Source organism: Camelus dromedarius, chromosome 7 (genome assembly GCF_036321535.1).
Source record: "Camelus dromedarius isolate mCamDro1 chromosome 7, mCamDro1.pat, whole genome shotgun sequence".
Classification (NCBI taxonomy): Eukaryota; Metazoa; Chordata; class Mammalia; order Artiodactyla; family Camelidae; genus Camelus; species Camelus dromedarius.
The window spans coordinates 32,064,390-32,092,253 of record NC_087442.1 but is presented as its reverse complement, the minus strand read 5'-3'; the positions used below and the strand labels follow the sequence as shown (position 1 = coordinate 32,092,253).

The following is a 27,864-nucleotide window of genomic DNA, read 5'->3' as shown; positions in this document are numbered from 1 at the left end:
TGCATATTATAATCTACCTAATATAATTACTATTATCAAGGATATTATAAGGGTCATTCTAGCATTCATCAAAGAGACAGAAAGATTGTCTTAAAATCAGAAGTTTTCCTCTCCTGAATTTGGTGACCTACAACCAACTTTTTATTTTAACAAATAAATGTATGTATGTAAATTTTCATTTCAATTTCATAAAGTAGGAGATGTTTTAATATAAAAGCAAGAAGGGCACAGAAAAAAGATGAATAAATTTAACTTTATGAAACAGTTAACAAGTACATTGTTCTAATTCTTTTCATTTTCTCTGACTCCAACAGTTTTTCACGGAAATGAAATGGCATTTCTGACTTTTAAGTCTTCCTTGTCCATCCCTGTGATGTTATGATCCTGGAAGAAGATTGAAGAGTAGGCAAGATCTGGTTAGTATGATTAGGATTTAAAGCTACCATGAATAGTTGTGCTAATAGCATCTCTATCTTTTTGAAGTGTTGATCTGAGTTTTCAGGCTCTCATTTAGAGACACTTTCCCTAGCAGTGCTGGGAAGAGGGAGGGTTTTGACAAAAGATCATGTCAAGTGAAACACACCACACGTAGTTCTTTTATAAACTTTTGCTAAGTATCAGTTAGGAACTGGTATTAAATTTTTGTTTGTCATTTGCTTTGCTTTTCAGTGTGGCTTGAAAATTATATTAACCAAGAACACTACTGAGATTGCAAGGTTATTTATATGAGAAAGCTGCCTTTCTGTTTTATTTATTGGAAAAACTTACTAGAAATTCCAAAGAATGAACTCTAAATATGGCAGCTCAATATTAATTCCATCAAAAATTATTTCATTAAATACAATTCTATAAAGACTTTTGAAATACACTTTCTCTAAGCTTACAATGCAATATTCAAACACACTTCCATTAAACTTACAATGCAATCATGGCAGAGTATTCTAGTTCTGAAATTATACTGAGAAACTCTTAAGTTATAGATGGCTGTTTATGAAATTTAGAAATTCTATGGTACCTTTACATTTTCCAACCAACCATGTATCCCTATCAGTGCATAAATTTGTAAAGCTTAAAAAAGGCTTCATTCAAAAGTTTCAGGACTCACTGAAGAAAATTTTTCTTAAACTTAAATCCAAGTAAAATTTGTCCTCATTTTACTTTTTGTTGTTTATCTTCTTGTTAGAAAATGAAAGTTAATAGGCAATGTAAATTCCAGCATGATCTCTTTTTTCAAATAAAAATTAACAAGATGATTCTAAAATTATGTAAATGTGATAGGTATGGAACAACTAAGTAATCTTGAAAAAGAAGAACACAACTGGCAGAAATAACAAACCTGACTTCAATCTTTATGATAAAAATGAAGTTGTGAAGGTAGTGTAGTGCAATTGACTTTAAACAAAGAACAGGATACAGAAAAGAATAACCTTCAGGGTTAAGACAAAAGACAATAAATTAAACTTCATCAAAAATGTCTGAAAAGAAATTTTGCTCATCAAAAGACACTACTAAGGAATGGGAAGAGTCATCCATAGGCTGTCAAGAAAATATTCATGACACATCCGACAAGAATTCTATATAGAATGTAGAATATAGAATGGACTCATATACAACATGATACTAAAAAAACAAACAACTGAATAAAGATGGAAGGAAATATGAATAGACACTTCACAAAGGAAGATATATAAACCACCAACAAGAATATGAAAAGGTCTCAACATTATTAGCAATTGGGAAATGTCAGTTAAACCACATAAGATATCTCTATTTAACCACTGGAATGGCTAAAATAAAAAAAGAATTTAAGTATTGGTAAGGATGTAGAACAATTGCAACTCTGAAATATCCCGATGGGATTATAATGGTACCACTGAGTTACAAATAGGAAAATGTGGAGGAACAGATCATATGCTACGGTGTTGGATTAGAAGTTAAGGTATCAGTAGAAAGACATGGATGGATGGATGGATGGATGGTTAGATAGATAGATAGGTAGATAGATAGATAGATAGATAGATAGATAGATAGATAGATAGATAGACAGACAGACAGACAGACAGACAGACAGATAGATAGATAGATAGATAGATAGATAGATAGATAGATAGATAGAGTTAGACAGAAATTACGTATGTGTAAGTACCTGTATGAGTATGTGTTACAGTATATTTCTGTGTGTATTTCTTAAATGAGGGGACCTGGAAGCATACTATGAGTACACTTAAAGAATCAATCAAAAAGATCACACTAAGTGCCCAGACCTTGATTTCTAAATATTAATCTTGACTAAAAGGAATCAAGACCCCCTTGGAGAAGGAGCTGGTTCCAAGGCTATGGACAAGGAAATTTCAAACTGAACTTAGAAATTATTGTGATGAATGTGAAAAAATAAATAGGGATATATCAAAAGAATGCAGGATACAGTTTGAAGGGGCTATGGGCTTCCCAGACCTGGGGCATTTGTGCATTAAAATAAATGATGAGATTAATGAACTATAACTTAGTAAAGTAGAAATCCATAAAGAGATACTGATATACATAAATAAGGAGAAGAAAAAGCTCCTACTTGTACTGGAAAACCGAGAAATGATGGAGCTAGAAAATTATCAATAGAAATTGAGGAAAGTTTGATGAAGAATAGGACAATTACGTCAAAATAGCTTCCACAAATAAATGATTAATTACATAGCAGAAAGTAGTACCTTTATCTGTATGTACACCTGGTGGTGCACCTGGTAGGCAGCACGTGATCAAAGTTAAAATCAGCAATATTGTGACAGATCAACAGCATGTGCCACATGTGCCCTGGGAAGAACACAAAACCAGATTTTGATATTCCTGCCAAAATTCACAACCTGCGTCTAATAATGAGGAAATCCTCTCAATATTGTTGTAAACCTAAAGCTGTTCTGAAAAAAATAAAATGAAAAAGTCATTAATAGAAATGAAGTGTTTTAAAAACTAAAAAAAAGAAGAAAAAAAAGTCCAAGGCAATGATGAGTGTTCAGCAGTGGCAAGGAAAGTTACAGGTGCTTCTCCAGGCTTCTGTTCTCTAGTGCTGTTCTGTGGTGGGAATAATAGGAATGTGCTCCTACACCGTGTTAGCAGCAATACCACTGCACTGTATATGCATCCGACCACATCTTTCTGAACAGATACTTCTGAGATATTTCCAGCAGTTGCCTAGGAGCCCACTCTGCTGCCTCAGATCTGAAGTGACAGCTGATGGGTAGATGATTTCCATTCTTCTAATATGTGAGGAAGTGTGTTTCCTACAGTAAAATACATGTTATTCTCTGGTACAAAACATTTTGCTTTCAAAACTAACATAAGAATAACAACATCTACACTATTAGTTGGTTTGCAATTTGTAAAATTTTAGTAAAAGATACCATTTTCTATGTTGTTATTTCTAGATTTTCTTGAAATACACTTCTTATACTGACATTTCATATACTTGACTTCAGCTCAAAAAATCTAAAGAATATATGCTCATTTTTTTTTCATATTTTCACATTTGGGAAAAAATATATAGTCTTCAGTTTATTGAAGCATACTTATAGATAGTTCTGTTTCTAGTAACTAATTCCGCTGGGACATATAATAATTTACACAGGATAAATCAAATATAATCATAATCTAATAGCATGTTATTAAGATGTTAAAATTTTAAGTATTTAAATTTCATTAATTTTAGAATTTTTAAGTGATAGCAGCAATTAAAAGACAGTTTCTTTAATAAAGTTTGAACTAAGACATAAAAAAAATTTAGGCTAATTACATCCCTATAACACAGGAGTTTCTTTTGGTTTAATTCAAAATCTATGTATGATTGTGTGCACACACACATACACACATGTGTGCATATATATACATAAATATAGCTGTGGGAATTCTATTACATTATTTGTTCTGCTTTTAAAATCAACAGATTCTTATTAAGAGCTAAGTTCTGAGGGTATAGTTGTAAAAAAGACTCAACTTTACCACTGAAATGGTTATGATTTAATGAAAAGAGACCACCAGTGGCCAAAGAGTGTAATATGTGCTACGGAAAGAGTAATGTGGAAACTTAAGTAAGTAAGCTTTAATACAAAAGGTCTCAAGGTTGAAGATGGAGTGTCAGAGAAATCTTTGCAGGAAACTAAGCCTACCAGTTAGTCTCAGTGGGATGGAGATATCAAATAATGCCTCTCCCTCTTCAGACAACTGTTTAAAAGAATTGCCTATACAACCTTCCTATACAGCTACAATTTCTACTTCTGATCTTGTCTTGCTTCAGCTTCCATCACCACATTTAACAAGTCTCCCTCAGGCCATCAGTGATTTCTGTTGTCTTACATCCAATGGAATTTTTGCTTAGTGCTCACCCTCTGTTGGTTACTCTGCCCTTCTCAAAGCATTCTTTTCCCTAGATTTCTCTGAAAGCAGACTTTTTCTTTCCATCTTTCTAACATGTTCCCTTCCTGTTTCCCTTTGTGGGGCATCTCATTCTACCTAGCTCAGAAACATTTGCATTCCTCAAGGCTTCTACTAAATTTCTCTTCCTGGGCAATAATATTTTCTAGGCAATCTCCTCCACACCCATGGCTCCTATTCGCATACAGTCACAACCTTCTGTCTCTACTTCAGATTTCTTATCTGAGCTCCAACCCCAACTGAGAACTTTGTATCTTTTCTTGAGTGTTTCAAAGACAGCTCAAACCCAAGGAGTTCAAAATTAAACTTACAATCTTTCTCCTAAATCTGGTACATGTCTAGTAAATGACAATACCATCCATCTAGCAGTACAAGATGTAAACATAAAATTTGTCCTTAAAACTTCCCTCTGCTCCATGCACTGTATCCAATAAATTATTAATTTCTGTTCAGTTTACTTCTTAAATCTTTCTCAAATTCATCAGTAGCTCTGTATCTCTGACATCAATACCACTTAATTTAAGCTTCTATCTCTGGCCTGTACTACTAAAAACAACATTCTTTAAACTGATCTTTTCATGTCTACTCTTGGTCCCTCAAGTACATTCTCTACCCAGAAGCCACAGTAATATTTCAGAATAAGGGTTGGCAAAGTTTTTCTGTAAAGGGGCAGATGGTAACTATGTTCAGCTTTGTGGGATGTTTCTGTTGCAGCTAGTCAACTCTGTCATTGTAGCTCAAAAGCATCCATAGAGAATGTGTAAATAAATGGATATGGCTGTTCTCCCATAAAACTTTATTTACAAAACAGGCAGTTGGTGAGGGTTGACCAGAGGGACATTTTTGCCAACTCTTGCTTTAGGATACCAAACTGATCAAGGGAGTCCCTTGCTTAAAACACACATTAATGATTTCCCAGTACTCTTAGGGTAAATACCAAAACATAACCCATGGGTTTCTCAAGATCTGGCGCCCACCTACTTCTCTTATCACCTACCTACATCTTGTCTATAGCTTCCGAATCGTCTCTTTATTTCGGTATCCCTTTTGCAATTCTTCAAATGTATCCTGTCAGTTTCTGCTACAGGGCTCTTGTCTTTGTTTTTTCTTCTGCCTGAAAACTCTAGACTACATTAAATACACCACGTACCTCTCTTTTAAAGAACTATGTATGTACTTTCATATTCCTTTCTGTAACTGTTTGATTAATGTCTATCACTCCCAGTAGATTAAAATCTAAGAAATCAGATGGTGTATCTGTTCAGCATTGCAGACCCAGCTCTGAGCTCATTACTTGCTACATTATAAGTCCTTCATACACTTACAATTCACACAAGGTTAGAAATCAGAGCTTGTTAAAGGAACTAAACATTCTGGTGGTGCTGGAGAGCCATGGAAGGGTTTGAAGCAGAAGAGGGTCATGCCTTCAGTGTTGTATGCAGCAGGTTTCAAAATGCTATTTATTTATTTATTTATTGCTTCTTTTACACTGAAAGCCTATGCAGAAGCTCTCCTTGTCTACATTTCTATAAATTATTTTACATATTTAAGTTTGATTATGTTTTCTCATCAATGTCATCATTTTGTTCTATTTTTTAATATTTGTGTGTGTGTGTGTGTGTGTGTGTGTGTGTGTGTGTGTGTGTGCACCTGCGTGCACACATGTATTTGGGAGAAGAGGGCTAAGGCTTGGTATTCAGGTTTTGGTGCCTGATGCCTTTTGTATTTCATAGTCACACAGGAGCCATGTCTACTGAAAGAATCCAGTATAAAATTTTAGTTGATACATTGCACATTATAGATTGAGCTACACATTACCACTCTTATCAAGGTTTCCAACACAACCATAATTATTCAGCATGGGAACTAGATATTAAATTTAAACCTGGCAATTTATTTTACCTTTTATTCTGCTGGAGAGGTTTGGAAACCAACGTTCAGGTAGCAAAGGATTGATGACTGTTCTGTGTATGAGTCCATGGCTTGTTAGAGTCTCTCCTGGCTGAATGCCATAAAAACATTTTTAGGTCATAGAACTAAAAAGGAAAATACATGCTGGTCATTTTAAATGGAGATAACACCACTGACTCACTATTGAATTTTTTTTTTTTTTTTATTCCATTCAAAGCAGAGGGATCAGTTCCCTTTCAGGCTGTGCTAGCATTAACCAGCTGAGTTAACTTATCACAGTCTCTACCTTGGAAATGGATAAGTTTGACCTAGCAGTTACTAACCTTTGTTTGACAACTCCCTTGTATCCAAGGTTTCAGGGTCCCAGTGAAAAAAAAAAAACAGTAGACTTTTTAATACTTGTATACATAAACATGGAGTCATTTTGGATAGTTAAGGTGGGGAAGACTGACCCCAATATTGACATTTTGAAATCAGAAGAATGATACAAATAACTCACCAATGAAAAACTTGGTAATCATGGGGTTCAAGGTATAAAAACACAACACTGGTGAAGAAAGTCAAGTATTAGGGCACTGACAAATGAGAGTTCATTTTGTAAGCTCATTCCTTGTTGGATTTAAATTTAGTATGCTTTTGTTTATTAAGTATTTAAAAAATAAGCATTCCAAAAGTATCTCAGTGATCATGGAGTTATAGATCATCTAGTCAAAGCCCCTTGTTTTACACTTAAAAAATAAGGAAATTTAAGTGTCTAGCCCAAGGTCATCCAGGAAAAAATAGTAACAACTCTTTTTTTGGAGTGCTTAACATATACAAACACACACTTAAAATTCAGCAGATAATGGATTAGATATTATTATCCACATTTTATAAATGGGGATATTTAGAAACAGTGATTCAGTAACTTTCCCAAAACCATGTCACTGGTAAGTGATGGATGGAATTAAAATCCCAGTCACCCTGATTTCAGAGGCTAGAATATAACCCAACCAAATACTTTTTCCACAGTAGCATTAATCCTTCATGATTTTTATTCTATTGATTACTTCTGCTTTCTCAAGGGCCTAATATTCTCTGCCCTGAAATCATTTGAGTTGCAAACACAATATGAACATGACCACCAGGACTTGACTGATACTTTGTTTTTATTCCAAACAGACTTGTTGGGCTTTTCTTTTCCACATCCATTTTCTCGGGTACCGGTCCTCATGCTATCTCTCCTACACCAGGTGGCCAAATGCATTGTTACTCCTGCTGCAGAAGTCCCAGGAGAATGTCTAAACTAGGTTTTCACAAAGGAGTGTATTGAAAGGCTCAGCCAAAATCTATAAGTATTTGTTTTAGAAATCTTCCTAAGTTAATAACTCAATAATTTCTTTTCATTATCAAGAACATTTTGATTACTTTGTCAGCATGGGCTTTACAGTATTTGAAAGATTTTTGTCTACCCCAAACTATTTAAGCAATTTTGGGGAAATATTTTGTCAATAAGAAATTCTAAATATTATGAGTTTATCAATGTAGCATTAGCAAATCCTAAAAAGTTAGTGCTTTACTTAGCTCATATTGCCTTTATGTAGGCAAATGGATATTTCTTCTCAAGCTTTTAGAAGTATTAAAAACATTTTCTAGCCATCCCACTGCTATATTCTTGTAACACTTGAGACTTGGGGAACCAAGTTTGGAAAATGCTGGTATAAAGGCTCTGTTGTTACCCTTCATTGTCTCGCCCTGACCACAAGAATGCTTTCTGACATTGTGTAAGCCCAGTCATACCCATGCATCCTCATAATAGTATCATGACCATCCTTGGGTGAGTAAGCTCCTTCCTCTGGAGAAACAGGCTAATTATTTCTGATTAGTTTCTAGTATGAGAAGTAAAAATAAATATTGTACTCCAAACTTAGAGATGTTTTTATATTATTACAACAATAAGATTTTTAAAGCATTATGATCTAAATTATAATACATGAGTATAATAGAAAGCCAGATAGTCATTAAAAATATGAAAAAAGTTAGGTTATAAAACATGATATATATGACATGTTTTCTTTTTCATCCATAAACATGTTACTTTTGCACTAATGAGGAAACAATTTGGAAAGAAAATAAAGACACCATTATTACTCTTGGTGGAGAATACAGTGAATTTCTGAACTCCTATATTAATTCAAATTCAATGTCCTCAATTTTGAGATGGTCAAATACACAGAGTGATGCAAAGGAGTTTGAAAAGCCTTTCTGATTAGAAGAAAGAAAGAAGGATAAGAAGATGAAGGATGCGTAGGAACAGAAAGGGATCCCAGATGGGAGGTTCTGAGGAGCAAAGGAACTCCAGGTCCCCAGCAGTCCAGATGAAACAGATGGAGGGCAATGGCTCCTGAAAGTAAACTTCGTGGGTAGTGTTTCCTCAGTCAAGGCTGTTCCTGCATCAACATAAACTTCATATCCAGCTCAATTACTGTAAAATTATTTTCAAAACTGATTTCTTTTTCCTACACCCACTTTGAATGAACCATTCCACCTGGTCTTTGTTTTAGTGTTGCACAATCCCACGTTTGCTTTCTTGTCTCTTCTATTCTGGATTCCTTGTGGAAGAGGGGCAAATATGTCAATAGCTGTAAAGGGGTGTGTGTGTGTATGTGTGTATTTGAAGAAATTTATCAATATACGTAGCTCAGTCACAGAAATTGCAGCAAGTTAGATGCTTGTGGGTAAAGTTTATCTCACCAATCAAGCTTATTCTTTAGCTGATCTTTGTAAGATAATGGAGCTAAGTATTAAGAAGGGGACTCCTTTAGAACCCTCCGGGGGAATTTTTAGTGAAGACAGCCTTTATTTCCTACTATGGGACGCTTCCCTAGAATCTTTATTTGGTACTGATTTCTCCCGACTTCCATCCTTTGGGCAGCTACCCTCCCTCCAGGTCTTTTCTGTATCATTCCTCCATTCCATACTCTCTAGTCCCAAAGGACACATGGAGGTAGGCAAACTACTTAACTGAGGGATTGTATGCTTACAGGATTTAGTTAAAGGACCTTCAGTGATCTATCTGCACTGTTTTAATCAACACTTGAACTGGTGTCAGCTTGTTTAATCTGTATGTGTCTATGAATTTTAAGCGCTTTTTTGGTGTAATGTTTTACATGTTTAATTTTTTATCTGTGTGGTTAAAATGCATATCATTTTTTAATGAACACATTTGCCTACTTAACAATTGAATTTATTCTGTTTGGAATATTTATAATGTCTGTACAGAAAAATGAAGGATGAACATCTTAGTTTCTTGCAGGCTACTTAGAAGCCTGGGTGCTTGACTAGACAAATTTTGGGAAATAGGGCAGAGGAGCTTGGGGTATGATGAACCCTATGTCTGAATTTCTGGCCCTCAAATCCACGTAGTCAGACAAATTCTGTATGGCATTTTTATTAATGTGTATGTGAGTTGATAACTTATTAAAATAGCTCTTGATCTCAGCCAGATACATTCAACTCTTCCAAAGCCAGGCAGTAACATTTTTTTCCACATTAAAGCCTCATTTCAGGACTTTCCTCGACCTCATTCAGTTCTGGGTGCCCTCTCTTTGCAGACTTTTTCTTTCAACAAAAACCTATGTTAGTCCCTACTTCTCCATTCCAACTGGCTTCTTTTCTATGCCTAATTTTTGCTCTCACCCTAAAAAAAGTGTCTTTATCAAGGTGTATTGTTTTTTGTAAGATCCTCTGAGAATGCTTGTGTCTGAATCTAGAATAGTCAAGTCAAAAAACCACTGCTGTTGTTACTACTGTTGGTTGCCATCTTAAGAAAATATAGCAATTCAGTTATTACGGTGATCATGAGGCAGAAAGATAAACTGGATGTTTATTTCAGTTTGTAACATGGAAATCTCCATTAAGATGAAGTCTAAAAATGAAGGTAAATCAGGAGTTTCGGCAAGCATGTATCAATAATGGAAACAGATTAGTGAGCAAAAAACCAATTTTTTTTTCCTGAGAGATTTACCACCAAATCAAATATTGAATTGTTGGAGACAAGGTGGAGGGGAATCTGATCTTGAGAAGAGCTAATCTTCATTTCATCTCATGCTTCTGCCTGAATCCATGAGGAGAAAAGAGGTGCAGCACAAGTGTCTCCAATCACCTGCCACAGTGTTGAGGGGACACCAGGAAAAGCTTGACACTCACCAGGTTGCCTGCCACAGTAGGGCAGGGTTATCTAATTGAAAAAAAAAAAAAACCAGTTATGTGCATTAGCCCCTGCTCTATATTTTCCACCTCCCAATGGGTTTATAATTCAATTGGGGGCCAAGAATGGGAGGAATAACAAGATCCATCCGCCCTCGTTTTTTTCCAACAGTTTACAGGAGGCCTGAATTTTCTGGGTTGTTAGGATGAGTGCTCAGATTAATAAAGTGTGCTTTAGTTCTTGTTTGGCTATAAATCCTTGTCTGTATATTCCACAGGCCATTACCTCAGAAGCATGGAGGGTAAGAGTCATCAAAAACCCTTGATCCTACCCCAGTGCCCTTTAAATTTCTCTCTGCCAAGACTTTGCTCATCCTGTGTCCTCTAATTAGAATTCCTGTCAGTCCTATCCGTCCATCATGAACTCTTCTCAACTCCTCCTGCCGTAAAGTGACTAAACCCTTATAGAATTTTGCTGGTGACATTTACATAACATTTTATTATGTGTATTTTTATAGACTTTATTTTTTAGAGCAGTTTCGGGTTCACAGAAACTTGAAAACTTGAGCACAAAGTACAGAGTTCCCTGCTCCTATGCATGCACGGCCTCCCCTAGTATCAGTATCCCGAACCAGAATGGTACCTTTGTTACAGTGGGTAAACCTTCACCGACGCCCTATCATTTAAAGTCCGTAGTCACATTGTGGTTCACTTTTGGTGTAGTACCCTCCAATGGTTTTAACAAATACACAATGACATGCATTCACCATTATAGTACTATACAGAATGGTTTCACTAACCTAAAACTATGTATTTATTAATTGTCTTACTCCTCTTACTAGAATATAAAATTCTTAACGGAAGGAGTTTATTGATCACAGCCTTCCCTGTGACAAAATGAGCAGTGCCCTGTGTAAAGTTAAGGACTAAAAGAATGTTAATTGAGTTGGTCATTTGCAGTGACTGTAATGTAGAAAGGAGAGTGTTCTTGTATGCAGCTGAGTTCTGTTGAAATACAATCCTGTTCTTTGTAAGAACTGTCCAGTGATCTCTGTCAACCAAGGAGTAAAATGTTCCCACACTCAAAACACGAATGGGGATCTCCTAGCCTGGGATGGGTCAAAGAATCAATGTTGTCGGTTTTAAAATTAAACAATTTATATAACCTTATCCATATTTTAAGATTGTTGAGGCTAGTTTGTAGAAGGGGATAAAATATTCAAGATTTTGCATTATCTGTTACATTTTACTTTTCCTCTCTTACATCCCCATAGACTCTGACATTTTATATTCCTTAAAATAGGAAATACTACATTATACATCTTCAGTAGTGGTTTAGGTACATAAGGATTATATTCGAAAGATGATACGGTTATGGAGTTTACTTAGGATGTGGAACAGCTTAGGATGCAGCACAGCAATTTGCCCTTGTTCCATGTAGTTTGATATTTTTTACCAATTATTTGTGTAAAGGTCTGGGTATCCTGTATCTTTATAAGAGATTACTTTGGGAAAAACTACATTCCCAAAGTTGTGAGGGATTTTAAGTGAATATGGATAATTTGTTGCCTATTCTCAAGGCAATGAAAATGTCTTTGATTTTTGAGTATTAGAAATGACAATTTAATAAACAAAATCCTGTACTTATAGACGAATTAAACAAACTAAGCTAAAAAGAATAAATGTAAGGTCCTGAATTAGCCAAAACTTAATGCAGGAAATACTATTTCACATTTAAAGCACCACTTTTTAAAGCCTTGATTTTATAGTTAATAATACACCCAAATTGAGTTCACATAATTGTTTTACAAAAGCACTTATATCTGTAAGGACCACAGTCATAGAAATGTAGTAACTATGATGAGGGAGGAGCTAATTACTGAATTCATGTCACCAGACACACCTAGAATAGTGTGTTCCCTTTAGAAAACTCTTATAAGGGTTATTAGAGTGAACCCAAAAGAAATCATCTGTGATGATCTGCTTACTCTAAAGAAAATATGTTAATAATTCCCCAGCTACATATTAATTATATCAGAATTTACTTCTTCACTAAATGGCACTGCACACTTAGTAAGTGCAGGGCAGTGTGTTCTGCAGTGCAGTGGGCAGGTAGAGATGAAGGCTCCACAAATGTATCTACATCACATTCCCAAGAGTAGATGAGTGTGATCCTTTACATGGCGAAAGTGACATTACAGCTGTGATTGAATTAAGGGCCTCGAGATGGAAGAGCGATCCAATCAAATCATACGGGTTTTTTAAATTGGAGACCTTTTCTGGTTGTGGTGAGAGGAGAGGTGATGACAGAACCATGATTGGAGAGATGCTGTGTGGCTGACTTTGAAGATGGAGGAGGGGACAGATCATGAGCCAAGGATGCAGGCAGCCTCTAGAAGCTGGAAAAGTCAAGAGCTTCCAGAAAGGAATGCAACCCTGCCAACACCTTAGTCTTGCCCAGTGAGGCCCCTGTTGGACTTCTGACCTACAGAACTATGAGATAATAAATTTGCATTTCTTTAAGCCACTACCCATGTGGTTACTTGTTACAGCAGCAATAGAAAAATTAATACCAGCAGTTTATTCTTGAGGTCTACATAAAAGAATTACTCAGTCACAAAGGTGAAAAGTACTCTGAAGGAAAAATGACCAAAGCTGTGTGAGCCAGTCCATATCCAGTCTAGTTATTGAATTGATGACCAGGAAGAATCAGACATTCCTGAGTGGTGATCTGAACAGTCATAAAGTCATGGTCAGAGTCTTCTGAGATACAGTGTTTCTATGGGCTGAAAGTGCAGTGGAGTTCAATCAAGGAAGCAGAACCACTATGAATTCAGGATTAGAAACTGATTATAGGATTTTTCACTGGGGAACTGAAGTATCAGGGAACTTATGAACCAGTGAAGCTAAGCCAAGCATGTTTAATCACTAGAGAAGGGCCATGATGGAAGACTCGATGAGAAGTTGTCGGCCTCTGTGTATCTGCAGCTAAGGGTCTGGTGAGTGGTCTGGGGCTGTTGTTGAACAGCAAGCCATTAGTCAGGAAGAAGATCTGGCCACGGAGTGGAAAAGACAGGGAGTAACGTGAACCTCAGTAGCACCTTTGCATCTGTCTATCACCACATCTAACCACAGCAACATTTGCTTCACTTCTGCCTCCATAGCTTATTTTATGCAGATTCTCTTTTGACCAACTCAGAACCCATCCCCATATGGGGGAGGGGATTCTGAGAAATGGAATTGCTGGCTCCACCAAGTTGACTACAGAATAATCCATCACTACAGGAGTCATACTTTTAAGAGGAGCACAGATGATTTTTGTATTGGCACGAGAAGGCATCTACAATGGCTTGGGAACATTAAAACATGAGAAATTCTACCTCATCATATTTGTGCATCCTTTCATATCTATACACTCAGGTGACAAAGTCAACTAAAAGTTACTGTTACACTTCCCCACCCCTCCAATTTTTGTAACTCACTGTCTTTCTTCATAGTCACTGATTTTATTCTCTTTAAGGGCATTAATGGGGGAAATGTCAATTATATATGCATTGTGAGTAGGGAAAAATCTCAGCCCTCCTCCTATGTGTTTTTCCTTTACTCTCACACGACCACCACACTTAAGAACACTTCTGATACCAGATGTATAGAGAATTTTCCCATACCAAGCAATTTTCTGTGACATCAGCTATGTATACGTCCTGTAATTTAAATTCTGACACTGTCTACCTGGAGGTAGCCTCAGATCCCTCAGGTTAAGAGCTCGCTGCCATGAGACTGCCACTCCACTTAAGATGCCAATAGCAAGTAGTTATCCCCAGGTTATCCACAATTTCTGTCCGACTTGGCTAAAAATCAAGGTTTCCATGACCTCCTCACCTTCAGACTCGATTATTTGCTAGAACAGCTCACAGAACTCAGGGAAACATTTACCAGTTTATTATATAATAAAGTATATGATTAAGGATACAGATGAACAGCCAGAGAAAGAGTCACATAGGGTGAGGTCTGGGAGGGTCCCAAGCATAGGAGCTTCTGTTCCCATGGAGTTGGGGTGCATCAGCTTCCATGAATGAGGATGTGCTCACCAACCCAGAAGCTCTCTGAACCTCACACTTCTGGGATTTTTATGGAGACTTCGTCATGTAAGCATGATCGATCATTAACTCCATTTTCAGCCCCTCTTTGCACTCTGGAGAATGGGAGTTAGGGTTTAAAGTTCCAAGATTCTAATTATGTCTTGATCTTTCTGGTAACTAGCCCCCATGCAGGATCCCACAAGATTCACCTCATTGGAACAAAATATATTGCTGTCACCCAAGAAATTCTAAGGAATTTAGGAGTTCTGTGTCTGGAACTGGGGACAAAGACCAAATATTAGAACAAAACATGCTCCTAGTGCTCTTATCACTTAGGATATTACAAGGGTTTTAGAAACTCTACGGCAGGACCTGGGAACAAAGACCCGTGTATATGTATTCTATAATATCACACCTTGACAGGAATACATTGACCATGATAATGAATTGCTCCAAGAAAAAAGCAAGTAAACTATTTTGATATAATGGATGTTTCTTTGCATTTGCCTGAAGACAATCATGTTAGAATATTAGTTGGACTTTAAAAATAATCAGTGTGTTAGAAAATATCATCAGTTTCTTCTTGGAAGAATTATTTTGTTTTTAAGGTTTTTATGTTTTTATTTTTGAATATTTTATGGTGTACTCCTCAGCTTAGTGTCTTAAACAAGGTATTTGAAAAATTTTTAGATATATTACTGTTGATTTGTTGTTTTCTATAAAATATTAAAGAAACTCCAGCTTTAATATCACACAAGTTACCATGAAGAAAGTGTTCTCAATTTTATTTTGTTGTATTTTAGTTGCTATCATGGCAAATATTGTGCATATTTAAATATGGGCTAGCATTTCATATAAGCATCAACAAAATAAGTCCCTAAGATATTTTGAGTAGTGAAAACTGCAGATATCAGTTACTTTATAAATCTTGCCAGTGATTTGGATTCCTGTGCACTGGTGTGCGTAACACATGAAGGAAATCCCTAGGGTTTCACTTAAACGTCAAAAGGAAAATCTCCATCACTGATTATCCCACTCTGTATTTATCAATCCATAAATAAGCTCTTATTTTCTGTCTTAGTAATGTTATCATTTCCATAAAATAACTATTCTGGTAAAAGAGAAAAAAATAAATCATAATTGAGTTGAATGTATATTTTCTGTCCAATCCACATACAATTTGCCACTTTTTCTCAATGCCATAAATATTAATTCAAATACAAGTTATTTATGTCTTAAAACATAATGCTTTCTACAACATTTCACACACACACACACACACACACACACACTCAATGTCTCTGAAAGTCTTTAAGTAGGGCATGGACTCCCCAAGTCCATTCACAGGCTCCTCTCCTCCCTGTTCCCTTTCTCCTGCTCAAATTACACATTTATATTTTCTTTAGCCACTTGTAGGTACTTCAGTTTGCTGATCAGGAATCTGCAGTTTATGATATATCACTCTCTCCTGAAGCTTAGTTATTGTGAATCCATCTCTTCTGCTATCCTCCGAGCATTGTGAGGATATGAGCTATGTTTCATTCATCTTTGTTTTCTCCAAAGTGTTTTATGCAAAGGAGATATTCCATAACAATTTATTGAAATATTCAAGGAAGAGGAAAATAGCTTGAGCATATACAGAGGATGCTCCCTGAACATTTAAAGAATTTAAAGTGAATTTCATATTTTATAAAACTAGTGTTTTTAGGAATATAGCAATCTTTAGTACAGAAGAATTGTCCCTTGTAGAATAAATAAAACCTTCAACAAAATAGTAACTAGCATACCTTAGTCTTATTTTTTTCCTGAGTTCTAGATTTTTATTACCAGAGTCTAAGACTGCTAGTTTTTCTTTAATTTTTATGATATCAGTGTATCAAATGTACATGACTTAAAAATTCAGTTATTTCAGTGAGCATATAACAGAAAACAGTAGCATCCTGATACGCTTGTGTGTGTGTATTTGTACCTTAAAGTAACGATAAAAATTTAATAAGAATGTAAGATGGACTATAATTACTATTAGGATAAGAAACGGATTTTAAGAACTAAGGAAAGTGCATCTGAAATCTCAACCTCTGTTCCATTCATTCACATTCCATAATAATAATCCTTGAATAATCCTCATTTGAAATTGTCACTAGTAGGTGTTAGAATCATCATCTGTCTTAGATAAAGGAGGCAAGCAAAGTTATTCATGTGAGATCACTAATAACTTACGAAAAATGGCTTGGGGACCAGATAATTATTTTAGAATAACATAGATATTCAAATGATTTTTTTTTTTTTTTTTTGCCTCTAAAGGTTTTTAGATTACAAAAGCAGAACTGACCATGGATATAATCTTCAAAGAAAGCTGTTGAACAAAGATTTACAGTTCTTTTAGAACCAGATATGGAATAAAACATTTTTTAGCTTAATGCAACTTATTTTGTTATTCACAGAAACTTGGCTTATTGGCTTTTACATCATTCAAATAACTAAAAAAAAAAAAAAAAAAGATGAAAACAACACCATGTAAAATACCATACAGCAGAGAATTCTATGTCTTGGTCATTTTGTCACTTAGGTACTTTTAAAGATAGTTACATGTTACAAACATCATATTAGCAAAGCTTCAAAAAGACATTTCTTAAACCCTGGGACAAATGATTCTTTTCCATGACTTCACACTGTAATGCAAAACTGTATCTCTCTCCTATAAAAAGAATCATCTGGCATATTTAAGGAATAACCAAGATGCAGTTTGTATCTGTGACACCAGTATAGCCAGAAATAATGTGAAAAAAATCAGTTAAATGCTTTGTCACACTTCATAAATCGGAATTTCTGTAACTCGAATGGGAGCATCTTAGTTACTTTATAATTAGCATTGTTGGGTTATAAAATTAGAAAAATTCAAATTATGTAAACAAAATTAAAACCCTTTTTTATTTCTATTGTGTCAGCTGATAGTTCATAACATGGTAACACACTATACTGTCCTTTTTCTCTAGAATTTCTTTTTAATGTTTGTCTCTATTTTGGCATAATTTTAGTTGTCTCATATCTGGGTGGGATATTAAGGGAAAAAAAGGTTTTATAAAGCAACGTGAGACTTCCCAGTGAATTTACAGTTATCATGTATGTTTTAATTCCAATGTTGGGCATAGAAATAGCAAGCAAACGTCTTTAAAGTCGTATTCCATTTGATTATAATAAAGGTGATGAAATCACCGTGGAAAGCCTAGCATAGTCACATACATATCATGCTAATTTCTTTTCTTTATCATCATTAATTGGACATGAATTCTTAATAGGAGAATACTTCTAAATGATTTTGATTTGAAGGCATTTGTAATTTATTACAACTCTTCAAATTGAAAATCTCCAGGGTGAAACAACATCTCATCTTTATATACATTCTGTCAACTCAGCCCTTTACTGAGTCCATCTACCAGGAGAATGCAGCCAACCTACAGCTGAAATTCTTGATCTATAGAGGTTATTGCAGCTGCATTTTATTTCCAATTAGAGGTAGAGGTTAAGTTGGATGATGACTCCTTAGGTAGCTACCTTGTAAAGGCTAAATTCAAAGCCAACTTCCATTCCAGTTAGGAGATATGTAATGTTTCAGATTCCCTCACATGGAGAAGGCTATATTGTAGCCCTGGAATAGTTTACCTGGATTTAAATTTTGGCCTCACTTCTTGCTTTGGCCATGATTTCTCCATGCCTTAGTTTGATTATGACTAAAAGCAGAATAAGAAGTGTTACGCTGCAGAATATTGTTTTGGGAATTAAGTCCAATAGTCCACATAAACTGCATGGCTTAAAGTGCTGTTCAAAAAGTTTAGCTCTAGCCTAAATAAGTGACCTTGAGGCAATTTCTGGACTCTAATTTGTAGTGTATCTTGATGACTTTCCTCTCACTCTTCTGCTTAAGTAGAGAAAAGTAAAGGGTCGTGGTGGAATGTATATTCATTGGTTGCATTCTTTAGGTCAAGATTTGGCAAATTTTATCTATTATGAGCCATAATACAAAAACAGGCTGTAGGCTTGATTTGTCCTGCTGGTTCATTTCCCAAACCCTGCCTTAGAACAGAGAAATGCCGTTTTTAGTGAATGATAGATTCATCTTTCAACAACTCCTATTTTTTTCTAAATAAAATTTAATCCATAGTCACCGTGAAAGAAAAAAGCAATTATTTGAAAAATATAGAAATGTTTAAAGAAATACGCAACTTGTAACTGCATAACTCATGAGTAACTACTTTCAACAGTTGATGATTTTCTTTAGAAAATTTCTATTTATCTATCTAAACAAATTAGAATATACTATGAACATAACTTTAATTCCTGTTCTTTCTACTTAGCATCATACAATGGATGCTTCCTCAAAATCTCATAGTATCATTTATGTATCTTTCATTAAACTGTACTAATTACACCTCATAAATTAACATCTGTTAATAATCTACCCCTTCCACTAGACTGTGTTCAGTTTGAGACTAGAGACCGTCTTCTGACCTTTTAAGTCTAGTGCTTAGTACCATGACTGGTACATGGTAGTTGCTCATGACTGAATCAGTTTGAAAATTTAAGAACATTAATTACCTTGTACTCAATGTTACAGCTTAGAGTCCTGGCCCTTGTTCAAAGAGGACATTCTCAAACTCATTACCTGCTAGCCAGTTATGCAGAAAGCAAGAGTAGCATGATTTGTGATTACCAGTTCATTGTAGAGAGCTCATTACTAGAGAAAAATCATGTATTTAGTCAATTCCCCTGAGTCATTCCAATCTTTCTTTCATTGCCTGAAAGCAGTTTCCCTTAAAATAATTTTCTCCAAATTGTTTTGAGACAAATACTTCTGAATGACATTTCAGTTTGTACCTGAAATTAAATATTCAGTACTATAGAAGATGGTATATAATTTACCAAAAAAAAAAAAAAAACAACCCACAAACATTTGAAGACATCTTTTCAGAATACAGTGAACCATTTTTCTATGAAAAGCTGTTTTCACAGACACCCTGTTCCACAAACTAAACACCAAGAGCTAAGATAAGTGGAACTTCTTTGGTGAGAAAGCTGTGCCTAAGCTTATGTTGTATCTTGGAACAAAAGCTAGTTTACATGTTTTTGCTGATGAAAAAAGTCAAAACTAAATAGTCAAAAGAGTTTAATCCATCAGTTCAGTTAAAATGTTTGATTCCCTGGTAGTTTTTGGATTAATCTCAATTTTTTTTTTCAAAATAAACTCTATCTGGGAGGTCTGAACAAAATACCATCCTGAGCACAGGCATTGAACTTTGTTTTTCTTATCTCCCTATTGAAGTGGTCAAATGCAAATAAGAAAGTAGGAGTATGGGGGAATTAGCTTCATCCCTGGAAACTTGAAAAGTTGGCATCTGTGCAGGTTAACTGGTAATTTGCTTTCATATCCATCCACCCTGACACACACTCTGTAACACAGGGAGCTACATTTCCCGAGCTCCTCTGCACTTTGCCTTTTATGTTGAATATGTGAAATATTGGAGGGTGGAAGATGAACAGAAACCAGGGCAGGTCTCCTCAGTAGGGTATCCTTGTAGTGGTTGGGGATCATCCATGACTCCTGCTCCTGCTCCTTCTCAGACACCCCTGCCCCATTTCTTGTGTCCCAATTCTCAATAGGTGTTCCTCACTGTGATTCAAGCTCCCATGGGACATCCTGGGGTTCTAGGCTCTGGTAACACCTTCTCTTTTCCTGTTCTCTGTGCTCTTTTCTGTACTTCCAATTTTTTTTGTCTCTGTGTTTTGGTGTGAATATTTATTTCCTTTTGATCACTAACCTAGTTCACTAATCCTTACTTTGGGTCATCTTCTGTCAAACCAACTTACTGAATCTTAATTTTAGTTCTCATTTCTTATTTCTAAATTTTCCATTTGATTCTATATCAGAGTTTCCAGCCCTCAGCCAAAATTCTTCATTTTGTTCTCTGGTTTATCAAACATCTTATTTCAATATACCGTTTATTTTAGAGTTGATGTCTAATTAAATCCAATATCTGGATCATATGGTCTGTTTCTACATTATGCTTGTTCTTTTTGTTTTGGTCATCTGATCATGTCTCCTGGTGTGCAAAATTTTTTGCTGGGATGAGAAACACTGCTTATAAATTCTCATAAATATAATTTGAGGTGTTTTAATTTCCACTTAGATTTTCCATTGTGTTGGCAGAAAATTAATAACTGAGTTGATAATCTTAAATCAATAGGATATTTCCCTAATTCAAACAGCTATTTCAATACTTTTGACGGGTGTGTTATTTCTGGTTTGCACTTACACCCTCCAAATGGTAACTCTTCAATGGTGCCAGTGGAATCCTGGGCTGGTAACCAATGTCCCACCTCCTTGTGATTTTTAATTTCTAATTCTTGTTCTTCCAGCATCATAAGACTTCTGAAAGCTCTGTTCAGCTTTTCAGCCTCCCAGCTACTGTTTTATGCTCAGCTTCTCAATCTCTCAGCTATATGTTATAGATTTGAAAATGCCTTAAGAAGCAGAATATTGGATTCTCTTATCTACATGTTTGTTCTCTTTGGAACATTGACTTCTCTGGTCCTTGCTGATTTCTTAATTTAACTAATGCCTTCACAAATTTTTTTACTGTTTTATACAGGTTTAGCAGACTAATATAATCTAGTCCCCAAAAATAACCAAAATCAAAAAGAAAAAAAAAGTGAATAACAAATAAATAGCAAAAACAGTGAGAATAGGGGAATTATATTTTAAAAAATCCGGAAGTAAATCAAAATGAGAAATGCAAATATAAAAATAATTTTAAAAAAATAAGAATTATAAAATTATAAAAATAAAAATCCAACAGATTTCTTGACATTTCTAAAATGCCAAGACAGCCGGCACCATCCCCTACTTTGGGCAGGGAAACCTGTTTTCTTTCCTATGTCATGTTTTCACTTTTTCCCCTTGCTCTCCCATAGGAGTCGTCAAAAGGTTAAAGCTCAGACAGAACCCCTCTGTGAACCATCCACAATTCCTGCTCAGGTGCTCTGGAATTTTTCTGCAGTCCTGCTCCAAGTAAGTACATCGTTTTGGTCACCAAAGACACTTTGAAGGGAAGTAATTGATCCCAGATCTGCATCATGGAGGATAGAAGATGAATCTGGAATATCTTGTTGTGTTAGAAACTAATAAAGTGTCAAAAAATGATGGGGATATAGTCAAAGAAATAAGGAGCCAACTTGAATATCTCCCTTTGGACAAACCTGTGATAATTTGAGGATAAATTGAAATAATGATAGAAATGGATTGTGAAATAGGAATCCATTTGTCTTAGCTGAAACAAGTCAGAATACAAATAAGTAACGGATGATTAAATAAAGCTCTTCCTTAAATAAAATGGCAACTAACAAACATAGAAATAATGCAATTAGAAAATCATTAATGGATAGCAAAGCTAGTGGGTGAAAGCTTGGTGAAAAACAGAGTATTTATATAATACAAGAGATTTCTCTCCAAATAACTCATTAATTACATAAGGGAAAAGTAACCTCACGGTAAAGAAACCTAGTGGATATGCCTTTAAGTAAGTGACGCAAGATAACAACGCCAGTATCAGGCCAAACCAACCTCACGTTTTTGCTGATGCTGAAAAGCATTCATATTTTCTGCGGCAATCTTGCCAAAAATGTGTAAGTTTTATTTAACAAGAATGTGTCAGATACATTAAATGCAGAGACTTTCTACAAAATAGCTGGTCTGTCCTCTTCAAAAAACGTTAAAATCAGGAATAACAAAGACTAAAAAGCTGTACAAGATTACATGAGGCAAGAGATGTGGTACCTAGATACAATGTGTGATCTTGGGTGGGATTCTGTATGGGAAAAAGAAGTAAATATTAGGGCAGCTGACAGTCTGAGTATGAACTGTGGATTGGATAATAGCATTCTATCAAAGTTACATTTTCTGATTTTTGATAGTTGTACCGTGGTTATACAAAAGAATGTCTTTGTTCTTAAGAAATACATACTGAAGTTGTGAGTATGTATGTTTATAATTCACCATATACATGTAGAGAGAGAGAGAAAGTAAATGGGGCAAACTATACCAACTGATGATCTAGGTAAAGATTATATGGGAATTCCTTGTGCTATTTTTGCAACTCTTCTATAAATTTGAAATTATATCAAAATAAAAGGTTTACAAGCAAACAAACTAGATGACCAGAAATCTCCAAAACTGTGTAAGTGGAGGGGGTCCAACCATTGAGGGTAGCAAGAAGTCAGTGATATGTGTAACTATGTAAAAGGAAGCAGAGCGCAAGAAATAAAGACAAGATCAATAGCCTGATAGAAAAACAGGCAGCAGAGAGTTCATAGGGAAAAAAATATAAATGGCCCTTGAACATATTAAAATGTGTTCAGTTGCACGAACAAGAGAAAATGACACTACACTGAAAAATTTGGTGTATTTTTCAAAACAATACTTACCAAGGATGTGGGAAAACAGATACTCTCTTATGATCACTGAAACATTACTGGTGTCTTCTCAGGGTGGTAGGATTTTTGATCATACTTACTTTGGTCTATATTTATGTATTATTCATCTTTTACAACAATAACACTGAAAATAAACCCAGAAAATAAATCCAGAAGAAACACAATAAAGCAAGTGGAAGCCAGCCTGTCCATTGGATGTATGAGCCTGGGACTAAGAAAAATGTCCAGGCTGGAGCTATGAAGACGAGTATTGCCCACAAAGAGGTAACACTGAAAGCCTTGAAACTAGATGAAATCATCGTGCAAGTGACTGTATATATGAAACAATTATAAGGACTGAATTCTAATGTTCAATCCAAATGCGTGTTAATGTTTACATGTAGGGAAAAGTGGGTGGAATCAGTAAAGGAATTTGTGAGACAGAAGAAAACCCAGGAGACTGTGGTTTCCTGAAAGAAAAAAAGTTTCAGGAAAGAAAAATAGATAAGTTAGTAAGGTCTAGTCTTACTGAGAACTCATCGTTGAATTCATCAATATGGAGGTTACTGACAAGAAAGACCAGTTTCAAGGAAGTGATAGTGAATTTTGTTTGGTTGGTTGGCTGGTTGCCTTTTTTCTTTTTTGTTTGTTTTTTAATCATTGCCTTTTCTGTTACTTTTCTCTTCCTTTGCCTTTCTTATTTTATTTTCCAAGAAAACTTCACGGCAAGATGACCAGCCCTGGGCAAATGTATCAGAATGGAGAAATTTTATTTGGCATCTTCTTTTTCTCTTAGTGACAACCTTTCTCCTTTGGGCAGCACACTGAATGCCTAGGGCTACCCAAAGTCTCCATTCAGAGCCTCAACCCAAGATACCCGTTTTGCAAGAGAAGGTCAATCCGTGTTAATATATTTCATGACCACTTATTACTATTTCATGAACACGATGCCTTATCCTAATAGAATAGAAATTTCAATGCTTCATTGCAGGCAATTGGTTGATATATTCTGAGACTGTCAGAAATTTTGGACCAAATTTGAATATTACTATTTGACAGCTGTCTGTTTCTCCTAGTGGGCTTATTAAGGGTCTGTTGGTGTGTCCTATTAAAAGCAATTTAATTTATTGAATCTTTTTTTCTTGTTTGGCAAAGGAAAATATAATTTCTAAAGCTCTGGTAGAATGCAGTTCTCTCTATGCAAAACTAAATCATTCACTCTCAAAATTCTCATATTCTCGGAGTTCCTTCAAAAAAAAAAAACTCATAGTTTGTTGATACAGCAATGCTGCATACTCTTCACCTAACCAGTTTAAAAGTTTCCTGCAAATATCTGATGAGAGGCATTCCTGAGTTAGCATAACTTTATTTATTCCCTGTGTGTGGGATTTCATTGCTTTGGTCCATGTGGGATAGTCCTCAAAGTGATGGATGACTCACCATGAAACAGCTGTGACCTGACAGAGTTCTTGCTGGCATTGCATTTTCTGTGTGAATTTGATTTAAAAAAAAAAGAAAAAGAAAAAACAGTCCCCATTATGTCATTGCATTCTTCTGCTTCAGTGTTGGTGGCTGCACTCCCTGAGGATGGAGTAACACCCTCATATGGGAGGAGGGTGCGGGTGATGGAACAGATGGGCTGGTGTGGACAGCATGATGATGAGGGAAGAAAGATGACAATATACGTATAAGTATTTGCAGAACCGAACAGCATACAAGCTGGCCTATTTACTATTAAAGCTAGGACAGGCCCATTATGTGATGTCTTGAAATTCCTAGAGATGGCCTACTGGGACTGGTGATCATCAGTGGACGCGGTATAAGGCAGATCCTAGGCAGAACTACACAGTGCCTCATCAGTCTCGTATCCTCCTTCCTGTAGTGCTCTTCGGTCTCGCAGCAGACTCCCCTGCAGTCTTTTTCCATCCATTTCTAGAGGTGGGATCCTGGGCACATCCATAGCGTATCTGGCTATCAGTTCCTTTAATCAGTAAAAAGAGGTAAAACAAACTGCTTTTCTCGGGGTAGCTTTGAATATTAAGTAATATATGTAATACTTCTAGAACAGAGACTATGTTGAGGATGTGTGGTTTTTATTACTTGGGGAAAAAACCAAACAGAATTATCTGATACATAGCTGAAGACCTTGGATCTGCTCTCCTTGAACAAAATTAAATGATCCAAATCTTTCTTTCTTGTACCCTCATTGAAACTTACTTGTCTTGTGTGCCATTACATCAGAGACTCTCTCCCCCAGTTCCAGATGATTAAAAACCTCATACTAGCAGCTAACTGCTGGTTCTGGGGTATAGATGATTCTGTTGTGCCCATACAGTTTTTAGAAGTTTAATTAAATGTCAGTATTTACAAATACAGACATTTCTTATAAAATTATGATCTCTGACTTCCCTTGGAAAGAAATCAAATGTTCTGTCAACCATAGGACAGCAGCTCCACAGGAGAGCACTCAGTTGGTATTAAATGGTAGCAGCCCTCTTTTGATTCTGCGTATATCACCCAACTTTCCCGTCTCCACTGTCCCTTATTTTCCCTTGCAACCCAGTGCAATTCACTTTGCACTGACATTCCTAGCCCTGTGAATATGTGCATTTGTGACCTGGGTATCACTGCTGTCCTTCATAGCAGGCTTATTTGTGTCTTCAGCAGAACCCTCTAGAAAAGGAATAGAAGTTAGTCCAGACATGGAAAAATTGTTATGCCATGCTTATATAGAAAGACGTTGAATTCACATTCCCTGTGTCCTGCACGTGTGCCATGCACTGCTCTTAGTGCTTAGTATCTGTTAACTAAGTTTATTGCAATTAGCAGCAATTTGGGGTCTGCAGCCAGAGAGTGTCATGTGTGAGTCCCCTGCGTGGCAAAGGAAGAAAATGTATAAAGGGGAAAAGGAAGTTGGGAGAGATATAGCAAACAGAGTCCATGGTTTTTCATTGGCTGAGTCCTCACTAGGAAAGAAGAGGAGTTTTTCTTTCTCTTGCTGGGTTCTGCTATAATCAAAAAGCATGAGATGTCCTCTTTCTTATCTTCTGACTCTAATTGAGGTTTCTGTGGATTTTTTAAAACATTTCTGCTCCCCTCCCCTTTTTTAACTTTTTTTAAAATTGAAATACAATCGATTACAATGTGTCAATTTCTGATGTACAGCGCAATGGTCCCCGTCATGCATTTACATGCATATGCTAATTTTCATATTCTTTTTCATTAAAATTTATTGCAAGGTATTGAACACAGTTCCCTGTGCTATACAGAAGAAACTTTTTAAAATCTATGTTTATATGTAGTGGCTAACATTTGTAAATCTCAGATTCCCAAATTTTTCCCTTTCCCCAGTAACCATAAGATTGTTTACTATGTCTACAAGTCTGTTTCTGTTTCATAGATGAGTTCATAGTGTCCTTTTTTTACTTTATTTTTATTATTTTTTGATTCCACATATGAATGATATCATATGGTATTTTTCTTTCTCTTCCTGGCTTACTTCACTTAGAATGACGATCTCTAGGTCCATCCATGTTGCTGCAATATTTTCCCCTTTTGACCAAGATCTGTCTCTGAAAGCATCACTGATCAAGTGAGGTTTTCTAGTTTCGGTGACTTTTTGTCCCTCAATTCCAGGAAAAGACCTTGTTTGGGTGTACTGTCTCACATCAGAGGGAAAGTACACAGATTACAAACCTACTGAGACCACACTCAATTAACAAAGAGGAGTAGGAGGGAGAATGCTCAGGCACTTATCTAAAGTTCATACATCATCAAGATCATAGGCATTGGAGATTATCTGAAGTGTTATGTCTTCATCAAAGATTTGACAACAAACTTCCAATAAGCCGGGTTCAGATATCTTATATCTTGGGAAAAGTGTCTTATCAGATGTCATTAGTTTACTTATGGGAAATCTTTACTTTCACGTCACCAGATGATGTGCAGGTCCTATCTGGTTTCTGTGCTTTCTTTATGTATGTCACATGAATTCCAGAACCTATTCCTTGGAGTTTGGTGGCACAAGGTTTGGCTAGCAGTACTTGCAGGGACCTCTCCAGGGAGGCTGAAGAGAGTTCCTCCAGAGGGTCTTTTCCAGTAGGTGAAATTTCTAGGTTGCAAGGTGTGATGCTTAAGATCTTTGTCTCTGGAGAGCGCACTGAGAAAAGATCACTCTACCAAAGCCTGATTATTTTTAATAGAAGCAATTAGGCTTTGCAACATTGGAGTATCTCTCCTTTTAGCAGTTGTGGGTCAAAAGAAGTAGGAGTCAAGTACATTGGGCATCCTGTGACTATCTCAAAGGGTGAGAGTTTATGGGTTCCAAAAGGGCAGATCTGAGATTTAGAAGGATCAACGGCAACGCTTTTGGCCAATGTATTTGGAGAGCCTCTACAAATTTTTCCAAATGAGTCTAGATAATGTTGTTAGTGAATCTGGCTAAACCAGAGGACTGAGGGTGGCAAGCACAGATAAAGTATTGTAAAACCAGCCAAACAGGGTAGACGTGCTGAAATATCCAGCATCCAGTAAAATAGGTTCCTTGATCTCTATGAAGTTTGAGAGGAGTTCCCTATGTGGGGGATCATTTTTTCCCAAAAAGACTTTAGCCACAAGAGAGTCAGTAATCTGAAGGGAAGGCTTCAGTTCAGTGTGAAAACCTACAGACCATAAGTAAAACATATTGATATCCATGAGACAGAGGAAGTTGTACGAAATCCATTTGCCAGACCTCTAATGGTCCATCTGTCAGTTTAAAAAGTCTGGGAGCACTATGAACACACTTCCCTGGGTT

At 36.0% G+C, this 27,864-nt stretch overlaps 1 long non-coding RNA gene across 1 annotated transcript in view; it reads left to right on the top strand.

The window, feature by feature from the left end:
- The first annotated feature begins 307 nt into the window (after positions 1 to 307).
- LOC135321742 (uncharacterized) overlaps positions 308 to 27,864 on the top strand; it is a 78,868-nt gene continuing 51,311 nt past the window's right edge. Inside the window, exons 1-2 of the long non-coding RNA XR_010381776.1 lie at positions 308 to 416; positions 21,573 to 21,669. This is a non-coding gene — a long non-coding RNA (uncharacterized LOC135321742). The remainder of the gene's footprint in view (positions 417 to 21,572; positions 21,670 to 27,864) is intronic.